Below are 12901 nucleotides of genomic sequence, written 5' to 3' on the forward strand. Positions count from 1 at the left end.
GTACAAGGGGGGTAATTCAGACCTGGTCGCATGCAGGCTGTTTTTTGCACTGCTGCAACCAGTTAATTGCCGCCTACAGGGGAGGGAGTAATAGCTGTGCAGGGGTGCAAACGGCTGTGCAGAGAGCTGCACAAACAAATGTTTGTGCAGTTTCTGCACAGCCCTAACTTACTCAGCCGCTGCGACGATCCGGGCTGTTGCTGATGTCAGAAATCCGCCTCCTAAATGGCTGGGCATGCTTGCATTTTCCAGGGCACTCCCTGGAAATGGTGAGTGGTCGCCCACGAATGCCTTCTTCCTGTCAATCTTCTTACTATCGCCCCTGTGATTGCTTTCTTTGTAGAATCTGTCGCTGTCCAGCGACCCATGTCACCAGAAGCAACGTGCCAGCGCATTGCGGACCGCACGCATGCCACTTTCAGCATCCGCACATGATGTCATACCCATTGCTTCCTTAGATACAGCAATGGTCGCACCATAAAAACTGCATTAGCTCTATATCAGTCTTATTAATAAAGCAATCACATATGGACCATGCAGCTCTCAATCACATGCAAATATTGATACTCTGTCCATGTGTGTTAGTGTATACTTTGTGCATCTGACATAAAGCCTAACTACAATGCTACTAATGCAGAGCTGACACTGGGCCTGATTCAGAGATGTATACAAAACAAATGCATTGCATTCACATCTGCAAATTAGTACTGCCACAGGAAGTAAGGCACCTGAGACATTGCAGCTGTATAGGGGCTTACAGCCTCAATCATGCCACTGAAATGATCGCAACACACCTGCGTTTTTGCTATCACTGTCCATTACCACCCCAAACAGTCCTTGACTGCCAATCACTTTGTGAACAAATTGTCTCTGCCATCACTATCGCAAGACCATCAGACTGACGATAATCACTCATCTGTGGGTTTATGTACATCTCTGAATCAGACCCACAGATTGCAATTTGTCCATATAAATATCTATAAATAATTACCTCTTTGTGCAGGAATTTTACATCTGCATTTTATTATGCAAATGAGTTGAAAGTCAGCATCAGCCCCATAATATTTAATGGCAATGGCAGTCACACCCATGGGTAAAGCCTATGAAACGTTCCCGAGAAGACTTAAATGTGAGTTGTTTCACAGTGACCCAGGCTTATTACCAACTGCTGCCTGTGATGGTGCACAGTGCTGCCCATTTCTCTAGGGGCTGCTGTCCTTAGTCATGAATACTTAGGAGAGCCATAGCCACCATCACCGCATGGGCAGCTAGAAAGGCCTCTACACTTATCAGAGCAGATATTTAGTAACAGGGATTTGCTGCTTCACTTATTTTAATATAGATCAGTGTCTGGCTGATGTTTTATATCTCCCCTGTGTTGCTGGGACTGTACTGCTGGCGTCACATCACAGCATGACCTCCAACCTACCCAGCTGACATGTGCTACTGCGCATGTTAGCTAGCTAAGTTGGAGCAAGTGAGTGGATGGATGGACATTTTGCTGCTGGAAGCAAGATCTACATCCATCGTTGAATAACCCCCATATTTCAGAAGGGGAAAATTCCACATGTTTTAGCAACTCTAGCTGTGAAGGGAAAGGGAAGACTGGTACTGTAGCTCCGTATCAAAGCCAAAAGATGATATGTGGCTCCTGGAAAGTAAGGTTCTATAGACGAACAGTAAAGTAAGGGGAAAAATACACACTTGGCTATTAAACGATGGTGCCTGGTGCATAAAACATGCTGTGCTATACTGTCTGTGCTGTTTCCAGAGTCTCACAAATGGCTGTGCTCTGTATAGTCACTATATAGGGGGCATGCTGCTGTAAGCTGTGCTATACACTGCTATAAATTGTACTGTTTAGTGTGCTCTGTTCATGTGCATCTATAAGCTATGAGATAAGCTATGTTTAAAAATAGAAAAATAAAAAGACAATATATATTCTATTGTTTGTACTGTTTGGTGCACTTTACTCTACAGCACTTTGTTCACGTTCATCTGAAAGTGCTGTGACTCTACACAGTTTGAACCGAGCTGCAAGTTCAACAATAGAAAAAAAATCTATCTATCTATCTATATATATTTATTTTGTTTGTACTGTCTTGTGAACTTTACTCTAGCACCCTTTGCTCAAACCTTGTGACTCAACACTGTTTGAACTGAGCAGCAAGTTCAAAAACAAAAACTGCATATTAATCTATTGTCTGCACTGTTTTGTGCACTATACTCAAGTACGCTGTGGCAACATTTAATAGATGTGTTATAAACTGCTGTGTGCTTGTGCCACTTCTCTGTCACTTAGTAACCATCCAACTCGCTGCAGTCTTTGTGAAAACAATATTGTGAGCTGTGATATGGTAAAAATTGACTGGAAATGAATGTTATTGAGGTTAATATTACTCTAGGAAGAAAAAAAGGCCCAAATTATGTGATTTTAGTTTTTTCGTCAATTTAAAAAAAAAAATCCAAATCCAAAACCAGTCACTATAATTTGTCAAATCCACATCCAAAAGCGAATGATGAATTAGAGACAAATCAAAATCCAAATCCACCAAAAATAGCCCGGTGCAAATCTCTAATATATGTAAATAATATATAGCTGTCCGGCATTCAAGACAATCATAGCAGCTTGTTCAAGTGTCCTTCCTGAGTGAAACAGAGTTTGCACCATAGATGGATCATGTACTGCTCCCCTAAAGGTGTACCCCCACCAGAGAAGGCACTACTGTGTGGTGTAATATGAATAAGGAGCAATATGGTGTGGATTAATGTGAATTATTGACACCACTTTGTGATGCAAAGTGAATAATGTTGCACTGCTTTGTGGCATAATTTAAATTGGGTCAACTATTGCATGGCCACACCCCTACCCAGTAGCCAGTGAAGTATGGCAGTACTGATTATGATGTCACAGATGAGAGAGTGTGGATAGCAACTGATGAGCAGTGGGGTGTACTTCTGCTTTCCATGTATTGTGTGCTAAGAATCCCTGTTACATTTGCATTGCAGGGATTAGTAACTGGCACCCTGGATGACATTATAATCATTACTGCCATACTTTACTGGCTATGCCCTATCTCATCTGATTTTGGATGCTAAGCAGTGCTATTAATGGTCAGTACATGGATGGGAGACCACCTAGGAATACCAGGTGCAGTAATTATATCATTTTGACACAGAAAGTAGAAGTAGTGGAGAAACCCTCAACCTGAGCTTTTACTTTATCCTCTCCACTAGAAGGTAGCCCTGCACATTTTACCTTACCTTCTCTATTTACAGACCACACACTTATTACCTACTATTCCATCAATAGGTATTTATCCCGTCCCCCATGCAGACAATCAAGCCATTTCTCTTGACAGAACATTAAGTCTTTGTTTACAACCACTCAACCAGCAGTGATTATCTATTGGCACAATTAAGAAACCGATATTGATACCCAAATCAAAGTGCCACATTATCATAACCTAATATTGTCACCTTACTTTCTTCATCTATATTACATTCTGAACACCTCAAAACTACATGGTCCCCCTTAGAGGGTCCATTGGAGGTGCTCACCTTGTTCTAATCTTTACTGAGAAACTTTATCCTTGTAAATTTATGTTTGTAACCTTACTTTCTTTTTTATAATTGATTAAAAAGTAATTTTAAAATCTTTTTCATTACTGTATTGAGTGTCCCAACAATGAGTCTTTCTTTCCTCTCTTTTTTTCTTTTAATGTTGTGATGTAGCCAAGTATGTATTTGTTAATCTGGCTCTGTTCTCATATTACTGATTCTACTAATATCTCTGTCATTAATATCCCTATATACTACAGAGTGTCCACCATGTGTTTGAACATGAGTCACAGCTCATACAACAAATATGGATCTATTGATCTGTCAACCCTTAAATTCCAACAATTATAAACTACTGTAGATATTATTTGGTTTACATAGTATTAGTACAAAAAAATAGAGCTTAATGATGATGATGATGATGATGGTCTTACAATATATCTGATCCTTTTACAGGTGCAACATTGGCAATTTACTGAATCTGGAAGAATATGGACTACATATAGAACCATAACAATGCCTACCAGGCCATGGAACAAACAGTATCATTTACAATTTTAGCCTCCGTATCATAATCATTTATTACATGTGAAGCATTCTTTCAATACCTGAGCTACCATTGGCTCACACATACAGCACCAGTAGTATCTGCTCCTGTAGAAAACAGTAACAATCATTGTACTTACTGTACAGAACAGAGTGTAACAATCTCTTGTCTTGTAGGATGCAATGAAAGATCTGTGATTCCTATGGACTCTGAAGACTGGATGCCGTGTAGAATATTCTCTGTTGAAATAATGGATGGTATTAATAACAAGCAGATGCCAAAAAAAAAAAGCTATTGGCAGCACCAAGAGTTCAGACTAGGACAGGATCATTAATACTAGAGATGAGCGCCTGAAATTTTTCGGGTTTTGTGTTTTGGTTTTGGGTTCGGTTCCGCGGCCGTGTTTTGGGTTCGAACGCGTTTTGGCAAAACCTCACCGAATTATTTTTGTCGGATTCGGGTGTGTTTTGGATTCGGGTGTTTTTTTCAAAAAACACTAAAAAACAGCTGAAATCATAGAATTTGGGGGTCATTTTGATCCCAAAGTATTATTAACCTCAAAAACCATAATTTACACTCATTTTCAGTCTATTCTGAATACCTCACACCTCACAATATTATTTTTAGTCCTAAAATTTGCACCGAGGTCGCTGTGTGAGTAAGATAAGCGACCCTAGTGGCCGACACAAACACCGGGCCCATCTAGGAGTGGCACTGCAGTGTCACGCAGGATGTCCCTTCCAAAAAACCCTCCCCAAACAGCACATGACGCAAAGAAAAAAAGAGGCGCAATGAGGTAGCTGTGTGAGTAAGATTAGCGACCCTAGTGGCCGACACAAACACCGGGCCCATCTAGGAGTGGCACTGCAGTGTCACGCAGGATGGCCCTTCCAAAAAACCCTCCCCAAACAGCACATGACGCAAAGAAAAAAAGAGGCGCAATGAGGTAGCTGACTGTGTGAGTAAGATTAGCGACCCTAGTGGCCGACACAAACACCGGGCACATCTAGGAGTGGCACTGCAGTGTCACGCAGGATGTCCCTTCCAAAAAACCCTCCCCAAACAGCACATGACGCAAAGAAAAAAAGAGGCGCAATGAGGTAGCTGTGTGAGTAAGATTAGCGACCCTAGTGGCCGACACAAACACCGGGCACATCTAGGAGTGGCACTGCAGTGTCACGCAGGATGTCCCTTCCAAAAAACCCTCCCCAAACAGCACATGACGCAAAGAAAAAAAGAGGCGCAATGAGGTAGCTGTGTGAGTAAGATTAGCGACCCTAGTGGCCGACACAAACACCGGGCCCATCTAGGAGTGGCACTGCAGTGTCACGCAGGATGTCCCTTCCAAAAAACCCTCCCCAATCAGCACATGATGCAAAGAAAAAGAAAAGAAAAAAGAGGTGCAAGATGGAATTATCCTTGGGCCCTCCCACCCACCCTTATGTTGTATAAACAAAACAGGACATGCACACTTTAACCAACCCATCATTTCAGTGACAGGGTCTGCCACACGACTGTGACTGATATGACGGGTTGGTTTGGACCCCCCCCAAAAAAGAAGCAATTAATCTCTCCTTGCACAAACTGGCTCTACAGAGGCAAGATGTCCACCTCATCTTCACCCTCCGATATATCACCGTGTACATCCCCCTCCTCACAGATTATCAATTCGTCCCCACTGGAATCCACCATCTCAGCTCCCTGTGTACTTTGTGGAGGCAATTGCTGCTGGTCAATGTCTCCGCGGAGGAATTGATTATAATTCATTTTAATGAACATCATCTTCTCCACATTTTCTGGATGTAACCTCGTACGCCGATTGCTGACAAGGTGAGCGGCGGTACTAAACACTCTTTCGGAGTACACACTTGTGGGAGGGCAACTTAGGTAGAATAAAGCCAGTTTGTGCAAGGGCCTCCAAATTGCCTCTTTTTCCTGCCAGTATAAGTACGGACTGTGTGACGTGCCTACTTGGATGCGGTCACTCATATAATCCTCCACCATTCTATCAATGTTGAGAGAATCATATGCAGTGACAGTAGACGACATGTCCGTAATCGTTGTCAGGTCCTTCAGTCCGGACCAGATGTCAGCATCAGCAGTCGCTCCAGACTGCCCTGCATCACCGCCAGCGGGTGGGCTCGGAATTCTGAGCCTTTTCCTCGCACCCCCAGTTGCGGGAGAATGTGAAGGAGGAGATGTTGACAGGTCGCGTTCCGCTTGACTTGACAATTTTGTCACCAGCAGGTCTTTCAACCCCAGCAGACCTGTGTCTGCCGGAAAGAGAGATCCAAGGTAGGCTTTAAATCTAGGATCGAGCACGGTGGCCAAAATGTAGTGCTCTGATTTCAACAGATTGACCACCCGTGAATCCTTGTTAAGCGAATTAAGGGCTGCATCCACAAGTCCCACATGCCTAGCGGAATCGCTCCGTGTTAGCTCCTCCTTCAATGCCTCCAGCTTCTTCTGCAAAAGCCTGATGAGGGGAATGACCTGACTCAGGCTGGCAGCGTCTGAACTGACTTCACGTGTGGCAAGTTCAAAGGGCATCAGAACCTTGCACAACGTTGAAATCATTCTCCACTGCACTTGAGACAGGTGCATTCCACCTACTATATCGTGCTCAATTGTATAGGCTTGAATGGCCTTTTGCTGCTCCTCCAACCTCTGAAGCATATAGAGGGTTGAATTCCACCTCGTTACCACTTCTTGCTTCAGATGATGGCAGGGCAGGTTCAGTAGTTTTTGGTGGTGCTCCAGTTTTCTGTACGTGGTGCCTGTACGCCGAAAGTGTCCCGCAATTCTTCTGGCCACCGACAGCATCTCTTGCACGCCCCTGTCGTTTTTTAAAAAATTCTGCACCACCAAATTCAAGGTATGTGCAAAACATGGGACGTGCTGGAATTGGCCCAGATTTAATGCACACACAATATTGCTGGCGTTGTCCGATGCCACAAATCCACAGGAGAGTCCAATTGGGGTAAGCCATTCCGCGATGATCTTCCTCAGTTGCCGTAAGAGGTTTTCAGCTGTGTGCGTATTCTGGAAAGCGGTGATACAAAGCGTAGCCTGCCTAGGAAAGAGTTGGCGTTTGCGAGATGCTGCTACTGGTGCCGCCGCTGCTGTTCTTGCGGCGGGAGTCCATACATCTACCCAGTGGGCTGTCACAGTCATATAGTCCTGACCCTGCCCTGCTCCACTTGTCCACATGTCCGTGGTTAAGTGGACATTGGGTACAGCTGCATTTTTTAGGACACTGGTGACTCTTTTTCTGAGGTCTGTGTACATTTTCGGTATCGCCTGCCTAGAGAAATGGAACCTAGATGGTATTTGGTACCGGGGACACAGTACCTCCAACAAGTCTCTAGTTGGCTCTGCAGTAATGATGGATACCGGAACCACGTTTCTCACCACCCAGGATGCCAAGGCCTCAGTTATCCGCTTTGCAGTAGGATGACTGCTGTGATATTTCATCTTCCTCGCAAAGGACTGTTGAACAGTCAATTGCTTACTGGAAGTAGTACAAGTGGGCTTACGACTTCCCCTCTGGGATGACCATCGACTCCCAGCGGCAACAACAGCAGCGCCAGCAGCAGTAGGCGTTACACGCAAGGATGCATCGGAGGAATCCCAGGCAGGAGAGGACTCGTCAGACTTGCCAGTGACATGGCCTGCAGGACTATTGGCATTCCTGGGGAAGGAGGAAATTGACACTGAGGGAGTTGGTGGGGTGGTTTGCGTGAGCTTGGTTACAAGAGGAAGGGATTTACTGGTCAGTGGACTGCTTCCGCTGTCACCCAAAGTTTTTGAACTTGTCACTGACTTATTATGAATGCGCTGCAGGTGACGTATAAGGGAGGATGTTCCGAGGTGGTTAACGTCCTTACCCCTACTTATTACAGCTTGACAAAGGGAACACACGGCTTGACACCTGTTGTCCGCATTTCTGGTGAAATACCTCCACACCGAAGAGCTGATTTTTTTGGTATTTTCACCTGGCATGTCAACGGCCATATTCCTCCCACGGACAACAGGTGTCTCCCCGGGTGCCTGACTTAAACAAACCACCTCACCATCAGAATCCTCCTGGTCAATTTCCTCCCCAGCGCCAGCAACACCCATATCCTCCTCATCCTGGTGTACTTCAACACTGACATCTTCAATCTGACTATCAGGAACTGGACTGCGGGTGCTCCTTCCAGCACTTGCAGGGGGCGTGCAAATGGTGGAAGGCGCATGCTCTTCACGTCCAGTGTTGGGAAGGTCAGGCATCGCAACCGACACAATTGGACTCTCCTTGTGGATTTGGGATTTCACAGAACGCACAGTTCTTTGCGGTGCTTTTGCCAGCTTGAGTCTTTTCAGTTTTCTAGCGAGAGGCTGAGTGCTTCCATCCTCATGTGAAGCTGAACCACTAGCCATGAACATAGGCCAGGGCCTCAGCCGTTCCTTGCCACTCCGTGTGGTAAATGGCATATTGGCAAGTTTACGCTTCTCCTCCGACAATTTTATTTTAGGTTTTGGAGTCCTTTTTTTTCTGATATTTGGTGTTTTGGATTTGACATGCTCTGTACTATGACATTGGGCATCGGCCTTGGCAGACGACGTTGCTGGCATTTCATCGTCTCGGCCATGACTAGTGGCAGCAGCTTCAGCACGAGGTGGAAGTGGATCTTGATCTTTCCCTAATTTTGGAACCTCAACTTTTTTGTTCTCCATATTTTATAGGCAGAACTAAAAGGCACCTCAGGTAAACAATGGAGATGGATGGATTGGATACTAGTATACAATTATGGACGGACTGCCACGGTTAGGTGGTATAAAAAAACCACGGTTAGGTGGTATATAATACAATTATGGATGGACGGACTGCCTGCCGAGTGCCGACACAGAGGTAGCCACAGCCGTGAACTACCGCACTGTACACTGGTTGATAAAGAGATAGTAGTATACTCGTAACAACTAGTATGACGACGGTATAAAGAATGAACAAAAAACCACGGTTAGGTGGTATATATTATAATACAATTATGGATGGACGGACTGCCTGCCGAGTGCCGACACAGAGGTAGCCACAGCCGTGAACTACCGCACTGTACACTGGTTGATAAAGAGATAGTAGTATACTCGTAACAACTAGTATGACGACGGTATAAAGAATGAAAAAAAAACCACGGTTAGGTGGTATATATTATAATACAATTATGGATGGACGGACTGCCTGCCGAGTGCCGACACAGAGGTAGCCACAGCCGTGAACTACCGCACTGTACACTGGTTGATAAAGAGATAGTAGTATACTCGTAACAACTAGTATGACGACGGTATAAAGAATGAAAAAAAAACCACGGTTAGGTGGTATATATTATAATACAATTATGGTTGGACGGACTGCCTGCCGAGTGCCGACACAGAGGTAGCCACAGCCGTGAACTACCGCACTGTACACTGGTTGATAAAGAGATAGTAGTATACTCGTAACAACTAGTATGACGACGGTATAAAGAATGAAAAAAAAACCACGGTTAGGTGGTATATATTATAATACAATTATGGATGGACGGACTGCCTGCCGAGTGCCGACACAGAGGTAGCCACAGCCGTGAACTACCGCACTGTACACTGGTTGATAAAGAGATAGTAGTATACTCGTAACAACTAGTATGACGACGGTATAAAGAATGAAAAAAAAACCACGGTTAGGTGGTATATATTATAATACAATTATGGTTGGACGGACTGCCTGCCGAGTGCCGACACAGAGGTAGCCACAGCCGTGAACTACCGCACTGTACACTGGTTGATAAAGAGATAGTAGTATACTCGTAACAACTAGTATGACGACGGTATAAAGAATGAAAAAAAAACCACGGTTAGGTGGTATATAATACAATTATGGTTGGACGGACTGCCTGCCGAGTGCCGACACAGAGGTAGCCACAGCCGTGAACTACCGCACTGTACACTGGTTGATAAAGAGATAGTAGTATACTCGTAACAACTAGTATGACGACGGTATAAAGAATGAAAAAAAAACCACGGTTAGGTGGTATATAATACAATTATGGTTGGACGGACTGCCTGCCGAGTGCCGACACAGAGGTAGCCACAGCCGTGAACTACCGCACTGTACACTGGTTGATAAAGAGATAGTAGTATACTCGTAACAACTAGTATGACGACGGTATAAAGAATGAAAAAAAAACCACGGTTAGGTGGTATATATTATAATACAATTATGGTTGGACGGACTGCCTGCCGAGTGCCGACACAGAGGTAGCCACAGCCGTGAACTACCGCACTGTACACTGGTTGATAAAGAGATAGTAGTATACTCGTAACAACTAGTATGACGACGGTATAAAGAATGAAAAAAAAACCACGGTTAGGTGGTATATATTATAATACAATTATGGATGGACGGACTGCCTGCCGAGTGCCGACACAGAGGTAGCCACAGCCGTGAGCTACCGCACTGTACACTGGTTGATAAAGAGATAGTAGTATACTCGTAACAACTAGTATGACGACGGTATAAAGAATGAAAAAAAAACCACGGTTAGGTGGTATATAATACAATTATGGTTGGACGGACTGCCTGCCGAGTGCCGACACAGAGGTAGCCACAGCCGTGAACTACCGCACTGTACACTGGTTGATAAAGAGATAGTAGTATACTCGTAACAACTAGTATGACGACGGTATAAAGAATGAAAAAAAAACCACGGTTAGGTGGTATATATTATAATACAATTATGGATGGACGGACTGCCTGCCGAGTGCCGACACAGAGGTAGCCACAGCCGTGAACTACCGCACTGTACTGTGTCTGCTGCTAATATAGACTGGTTGATAAAGAGATAGTATACAATACTACTAATATACTGGTGGTCAGGCACTGGTCACCACTAGTCACACTGGCAGTGGCACTCCTGCAGCAAAAGTGTGCACTGTTTAATTTTAATATAATATTATTTATCATGTACTCCTGGCTCCTGCTATAACAACCTGCAGTGCTCCCCAGTCTCCCCCACAATTATAAGCTTTATATACAATACATTGATGTGCAGCACACTGGGCTGAGCAGTGCACACAGACTGAGTCACTGTGTGACTGTGTATCGTTTTTTTCAGGCAGAGAACGGATATATTAAATAAAACAAACAACTGCACTGTCTCTGGTGGTCACTGGTCACTGTGGTCGTCAGTCACTAAACTCTGTCTGCACTCTCTTCTAATCTACAGTATCACAGCAATCTCTCTCTCTCTCTCTCTTCTAAATCTAATCTAAATGGAGAGGACGCCAGCCACGTCCTCTCCCTATCAATCTCAATGCACGTGTGAAAATGGCGGCGACGCGCGGCTCCTTATATAGAATCCGAGCCTCGCGAGAATCCGACAGCGTCATGATGACGTTCGGGCGCGCTCGGGTTAACCGAGCAAGGCGGGAAGATCCGAGTCGCTCGGACCCGTGAAAAAAAAAGTGAAGTTCGTGCGGGTTCGGATTCAAAGAAACCGAACCCGCTCATCTCTAATTAATACTAGGGACAATGATCTGGCATTGACTGAATGACACAAAGTACTTTATACACACATTTTATAAATTAATATAACAATAGATTCATATAAAAAACACCCTTATACCTACTAAAGTGAAATGTCTCTTGATATGATACTTAAATTATAAACAATATCAATGCAGTAAGAGACTGCTGCCCCTATACCATGGAAAACAGTGTGACTCTGGTGCTGGTGCATCTTTGGATGTCTCTGGTGTGTTTCCACACTGCACATCTCCCAGGGCTAAGTGTACTTCATCACTGATGATGCTGAGTCATACATTACTCAGACACATCTACACTTGCAGCTGAAGGAGGATAACTTGGTGGTAGGAGGACATTCAGACATAACCTAAATAAGTTTAGCAAGGGGTTGTCAGGTTCTGTCAATGGTGCTGTGGACTATGTAGAAACGTGCTTGGGATGTTGACATTGACCATGTCAACATTCATCATGTTGGCACTAATGAAATGTCAACATGATTAAAATGGCAACAAAACAGTGTGTCATGGTATAGCACTCACTGACCTGTTAGCTGATCTTTGGCAGTGTTTTCTTGGTGATGGTGATGGTCTTCCAGTGCTCCGGAAGTGAAATGAGTAATGTTAAATCAAGTCACTAAAATTAACCCTAAACCTCCCCTCACTTTGCCTAACCCTAACCCACCACTCTCGCAGCGTTCCCCTAATGTCAGCATTCTGCAGAATGTCAACATGTCACATGTTGAAATTGCAGATGTTGACATTGTGAAAATGTTGACATTTAGCAGATGTGGACATGTTCCGTGTTGACATATCAACAATGTCAACATCATAATTGTCAACCTAGTGGGGTCAACATTATGACTGTCGATATTGTTGTTGTCCACATGGCAAAACAATCTTAATTCCATTTAAATGTCGACACATTTTCATTAGAAGGATTTTAATATGTGATGAATATATTTCAAAGACAAGCTTTCAGTCTTTCTGCATTAAGTTCTTTGTCTGGAGCCCAGGACCTTCCTTTTGGGTTAAAGCCCTTCCAATGGACTAAGTAGTAGACGTGGCTATGGATCTTCTTAGAATTAAGAATTTTGCCCCCCCACAAGTGACACTAATAGTCCAAATGTGTCCTAATGGATTCATTGCAGACTCATGCCTCATGACACTTGACAAACTCTTGGATGAATGTCTCATAAATGGCCACCATACTGCTCTTTCAAGTATTTGAAAATTGTTGGGAATTCCTGCACT

At 44.0% G+C, this 12901-nt stretch overlaps 1 protein-coding gene across 1 annotated transcript in view; it reads right to left on the reverse strand.

Annotated features, from left to right (window-relative positions):
* The window catches only part of LOC134909859 (amine sulfotransferase-like), a 190499-nt gene that overhangs the window by 137451 nt on the left and 40147 nt on the right, over positions 1-12901 (reverse strand). The window contains exon 2 of the mRNA XM_063917189.1: positions 4248-4347. The gene's annotated coding sequence lies outside the window, so the exon portion shown is untranslated. The remainder of the gene's footprint in view (positions 1-4247; positions 4348-12901) is intronic.

Source organism: Pseudophryne corroboree, chromosome 4, assembly GCF_028390025.1.
Source record: "Pseudophryne corroboree isolate aPseCor3 chromosome 4, aPseCor3.hap2, whole genome shotgun sequence".
Classification (NCBI taxonomy): Eukaryota; Metazoa; Chordata; class Amphibia; order Anura; family Myobatrachidae; genus Pseudophryne; species Pseudophryne corroboree.